A 6100-nucleotide genomic window follows, 5' to 3' on the forward strand; every position below is an offset into this window, starting at 1 on the left:
GTTGTCATAGTCTATGCCTCCTCCATGAACCAAACAATTTTCAAGTGGATCTTCTGGATATTTCTTTCTGAAGTGTTCTTCAACCAGCTCATCAATGATATCAACTCTCAAGCAAGTATCAGCTTCAGAATGATGCTTTTTCATAGTGTTATTAATATTGAAAACCAATTGCTCTTCACCAACCCTAAGAGTTAATTTCTCTCCCTTAACATCAATCAATGCTCCTGGTGTAGCTAGAAAGGGTCTTCCCAAGATAATTGGAATATTAAAATCTTCCTCCATGTCCAAGATGACAAAGTCAACAGGTATGTAGAACTTCCCAACCTTCAGAGGCACATTCTCCAAAATCCCTTCAGGATACTTGATTGATTTGTCAGCTAACTGAAGAGAAATGTGGGTTGGCTTTAGATCTCCCATGTTGAGCTTCTCATAGATGGAAAGGGGCATAAGGCTAACACTAGCCCCTAAATCACATAAGGCTTTTGTAGAACAAGACTCTCCAATGTGGCATGGAATTGAAAAACTCCCTGGATCCTTAAGCTTTGGAGGAAGTTTCCTTTGGAGGATAGCACTACATTCTTCTGTCAAAGCTACAGTTTCATCATCTTCAAGTTTCCTCTTGTTTGAGAGAATTTCTTTCAAGAATTTTGCATAAGAGGGCATTTGTGAAAGAGCATCAACAAAAGGCACATTTATGTAAAGTTTCTTCAAAACTTCTAAGAACTTCCCAAATTGCCTATCAAGCTTGGCTTTGTGAAATCTTGGTGGATAGGGAAGCTGTGGCTTGTAGGGTTCAGGAGGTATATATTTCTCTTCCTTCTCTTCAATTTCCTCTTTACATTTTTCTGCACTCTCTTGTTTTTCACTCCCATAAGTTCCTTTTTCATTTTCTCTCTTCTCACTGTTTTCACTCTTCTCATCATTTATAACTTTTCCACTTCTTAAAGTAATAGCTTGACACTGCTCTCTTGGATTTTCTGGTTGACTTGGAAGCTTTCCAAAAGACTTAGCACTTGAGGAGGATGCTTGTTGTGCAATCTGGTTTTCCAAAGATTCATTGTGTGTTTGCATCTGTTCCAGCCTTGCTTTCACCTCTCTCATCTCCTCATCATGCTTATTTTGGTTAGCAAGTATCTGTTGCAATAAAGCTTCAGTGGTGGAATTTCGTTCTTGCTGTTTTGGTGGAGGGTTCATATTTTTCTGCTGAAAATTAGGCAGTGGTTGCCTATTTTGCTGATATGGAACTTGACTCTGCTGTTGTGGTTGAAAATTCTGATTTGGAACTTGACTTTGCTGATTTCCCCATGAAAAGTTGGGATGATTCCTCCAATTTGGATTGTAAGTTTGAGAATAAGGATTCCCCATTTGCTTATTTCCATAATTACCAACGTATGCTGCTTGTTCTCCATAATCTACTCCACAGCTGGTTGTTTCCTCTGCATAAGCCACTTGTTGTGAACTTCCAGCCGATGATGATGAACTAACCAACATACTCAAATCTTCCATCTTCTTAGCAAGGACATTTGTAAGTGCATCAAACTTTGCATTAATCATGTTGAATGGGTCAAGATCATACATTCCAAAGACTTGCCTCTTTTGAGTTGGAGCTGGTCCTCTTGGACTACTCCAAAGATGAGTATTCTTTGCAATTTTCTCCAATAGCTCATAAGCTTCATCTTCATGCTTTATAATAAATTCTCCTCCTGTTTGAGCATCAATAATCCCTCTAATTGCAGGAGTGACATTTGTGTAAAAATTCTGATTTATCATCCATTTTGGAATGGCATGATGTGGGCATAATCTCTCTAATTCCTTCCATCTCATCCATGACTCATAAAGAGTTTCATCTTCTCTTGGTCTGAAAGCTGTCATTTGATTCCTCAACTCTTGAGTTTTCAGTGGAAAATATTGTGCAAGAAATGCATCGTGAGTTGCTCCCAATTTGTAATGGAGTTGTGAGGTAAAGAATCAAGCCAATCCAATGCTCTATCTTTCAAAGAGAATGGGAATAGCTTCAATCTTGCTGCATCATCAGACACTCCAGGTTGTTTTTGCATGTCGCAAATCATAGCAAACTTCTTCAGGTGTGTGTGTGGATTTTCAGAAGGATGTCCTCCAAATTGAGAATTTTGAATCATTTGAAGAACTCCAAAATCCATCTTGTAACTATTTGCATCAATCCTTGGTCTTGCTATGCTCTCTCTCAAATCATCAAAACGTGGAAAAGCATGATCCATCATACTTCCCCTAGGCACGTTTGCATTAACAACTTCTTCTCCGTGGGCTTCATTTTCATTGTTTTGACCATTTCCAGCATTACCAACACCAATTCTAATTCTTTCATTAGCCATGTCTGCTTCAATTTCAATCTCTCTCAAAGCTTCCTTCCTTTTTCTGGTCTCTTTCTTGTTGGCTTTACAAAATTTCTCAATTTCAGGATTGAACAGTAAGGTTGTGTCACTTGAGCTTCTAGCTCTTCACATAAAAGATTAAAAGTACCTGAAAAAGAACAAACAAACACAAAATTGAAAAGATAACAAAAATAAAACTATAATCAATTAAAATGATCAAGAATTCAATCTTAAACAAACAACTCCCCGGCAACGGCGCCAAAAACTTGATGCGTCCCAACCGCAAGTGCACGGGTCGTACAAGTAGTATAGAAAAATATCGATCCCACAAGGAGTTGTGTTAATGATTGAATTTTCGATATAAAAGTTGACTAAATTGAAGTATTTATGAAATTAAAATAATGAATTAATGGGTAATGGAGTATGAAATCTAAATGTGCAAAATTAATATTCTATTCAACAATGTATTAATTAAACTAAAATTGCATCAAATTGAAATAAGCAAGTTCAAATATGGCAATATTTAAAATGGCAAATGATTAAATTCGATTAGAAATTAACAATGGTAAAAAGGTGATTCCGGAGTTCGGGATTTCATATTCGAGCTATTTTGGGATTTTAAATTGGTTGTCCAATTTTATGAAACTTATGAGTTTTAAGGAGATTAATTCTTAAATCCTTTGAATTCCCTTTCGAGTGAGACAAAGAGTGCCTTAATCAAACTAATCCTACTTTCGTGGACTTAGAGTTAATTAAGACCCATTAAGTTCTTTAATTAATCTGTGAATCCTCTTAATCCTTAGCCTATTTCTAGGTCTAAGTTAATTAAGTCCAATTTCCTGATTATCTATCACAAGGCCTTCTCCTTTCGGTGCTTCAACCATGGATTAAGAACATTACTCAATGGGATCCTACACTAAGCATGTCATTAAGCATACAAGAAATGAATAAAACTCATTAAGACCACAAAATATGGATTACCCAATTAAAATCCACAAAATATCTCAAATATTACAACCCTTACTCCAGAATCAAAAGTAAACTACTCACTATCCATAATGCTTATAAGATATGATGAGTTTAAATGGAAATAAAGCTTTAATCTAAGCTAAGAAGTAAGAAATTAAACACTAGAAATGTAGAAAAATGTAAGGAAAGAAAGAAATCTGCAAATCTTGGTTGAAAATGGTGTGGAAGGTGAAAGTGACTCCTCAAATTCTGCCTCCCTTCTCCTCTTCTCTTTTGCTCCTTTTTTCTCCCCCTCTAAAATGGGAAAATGAGACTATATATAGCATTTTTCTGACATGGAGCCCTAAAATAGTATGTTCTAGGAGGAATTGATTGAGGGAATCTTCTGCTAGCTCATTAATGAACTCTTTATGGGACTGCATAAGTGGACTGCATAAGTTATGCAGTCCCTTATCTGATTTACTGGTTACGAGTCACTTATGCGAAGCGCATGACTTGGTGCATAGGTTATGCACAATTCCGTGAAGGTGCATAAGGGAGGCGAGAATGTGCATAAGCTATGCGATCTCCTTATGCACATTTCACTGGTTCTGAAACGATGATCTTTCTCCTTATACAGATCTGCATAGCTTATGCGGCAAGTTATGCACAATTTGGTCAATGCATATTTCAGCATGAAAACTTGTTTTTGACATCTTTGGCTGTAGAAGACACTCCTCAATGGCAAAATTCTCTTCAGTCCTTCAAAAACACCATTTTTCCTACAAAACAAAGTAAAAATTACAAATTAATCCAAAATCGACAATTATGAAAAACTAACTAATTTACTAATGAAGTTAGCTAAAGATAACTAATAATAGAATAAAATGGCTATAAAATTAGACCTAAATGACTATGCAAAATGTATGCATAAGAAAACTAAACTAAGTTGACCTAAAAATTACCCTAATCCGGGTGATCAACATGTTGTCCCTGGAAAATGACTAAATAAACAGTGTTTGTTCAAATGGTCATAACTCAGTGTAGAAAAGTTCAATTAATCTGAAATTTAGACCAATACCAATAACTTTAGAATGCAAAATGTGGTATCTTGGTGAACTTAGGTTCAATAAATTTATTATGTATTAAAAAGTCAATAATTTAAGTGAATAGTAATGTAAATAGTAAATATAAAGACACAAAGTGTATGAACTAAATTGGTAGAGGAAATTAAGGTATGAAATTTAGAATCAATGAAATGTTCATCGATTACTTGGAATAAAAATAGTAATTCACCTAAATGACTTAATGAACATTTAAGTTATGTGAGTATATAGTTAAGATTTGTATTCCCATTACTAGTAGGTTTAATAAAACATAAGTGATACCTCTTGAATATGAAATGAAATTAACCTAGATGGATTGTTGAGTATAAATGGGATGAGGTTTACATTAGGACTTATGTTTCGATTACAAATAAGATAATAACACCTTGTATGAGTTATGAATTCATATAAATATTGTAATGAATAAATGAATCACATGAAAATATGAATGGAACATTAGTTTTCTTTATGAGAGAAATGAAGAATGTCTTGAGTACAATGGTACATGAACACTATTATTGTGAATTGTGATCAATACGAATGATGTAAGAAATGTATGAATATTATAATGAATGTATAAATTATGAAATTTTTCATAAAATAATGAAGCCATAAAACACAATATATTAATATTTAATGATATTATGTGCCATTGTCTAGCCTAGACATGTGTGTCAGATTGGATAGATTGGCATGCCAATAGGGTATTATTTTAGCAGTACTGCGATGGCTTTATGTACGCATTCATGGCTTTATGCCCACACTCATGGCTTTTATGCCCGATTATGTGTTATCATGGCTTTTTAGCCATACTGACTGCATACGTTGTTGACGTTCTGTGTCCCATGGTATGACGGCCCAAGGCACCGCGGTGTCCAGTGCCAACGACTCGTTATCCATTTTAGTCAGCCTGTCATAGGTTACTTGGGCAGAAAAAAAAATTTATTGAAATAAGTTAAAAATATTACAAACTAAATAAATCAATGAGAAAAATATGAAAGGTATTAAACTACTATTAATAATTTAATTATTATGAAATGATCCACAACACATAGAAAATATTAAGAGAGTAAATGAAAGACTAGCAAAATAAGCATAACGTAAGTAATTATTAGAAATGCATCCTCCATAATAATATAAACATAAACTAAATATTTAGATTTATTTGTACATTATATAAATGATTATTGTAAACTTATGATAGAAGAGATTCTAGAGAGTAATATAAATGACGAAAAATATACTGTATGGCAAATTTCATATGAACCCAGTAAAATTCTTGAGTATAGAAAATATGCTCCAATTATTTTTTATTCGTATAAATTATTTCTTGTTATATTATTGCACCACTAAGCAGCAATGCTTAGTGCGATGAAATTATTTCCTTTGCGCAGGTACTGAAGCTAAAACCTAATGGACAATTGACTGGGAATTTTTGGAGTCCAGATCTGCAGAGTGTCAAAGGTTGTCACCTCCTCAGCAATGCATGTAGCTAGGGCCCATGTATATCACTTTATATATTTTGTATATTATAAATATTTCGTATGTTGTAATTCGTATGTTGTAATGTAAATTAAGAATTTGTAAGTAATATTTATGTGATGTAAATTTATAAATTGATTATTTCATATGTAATTAAATTGTATATCATGTAAATTAATGATGATTGAAAATTATCATATATGAGTTGAGAAT

General features: G+C 33.8%; 1 non-coding gene across 1 annotated transcript; it reads left to right on the plus strand.

The window, feature by feature from the left end:
* Positions 1-1780: 1780 nt before the first annotated feature.
* LOC131180393 (small nucleolar RNA R71) lies at positions 1781-1888 on the plus strand. Its single transcript, XR_009149169.1, has one exon. It is a non-coding gene; the product is annotated as a small nucleolar RNA R71 (small nucleolar RNA).
* The last annotated feature ends 4212 nt before the right edge of the window (positions 1889-6100 follow it).

Source organism: Hevea brasiliensis, chromosome 5 (genome assembly GCF_030052815.1).
Source record: "Hevea brasiliensis isolate MT/VB/25A 57/8 chromosome 5, ASM3005281v1, whole genome shotgun sequence".
In the NCBI taxonomy this organism is placed as follows: domain Eukaryota; kingdom Viridiplantae; phylum Streptophyta; class Magnoliopsida; order Malpighiales; family Euphorbiaceae; genus Hevea; species Hevea brasiliensis.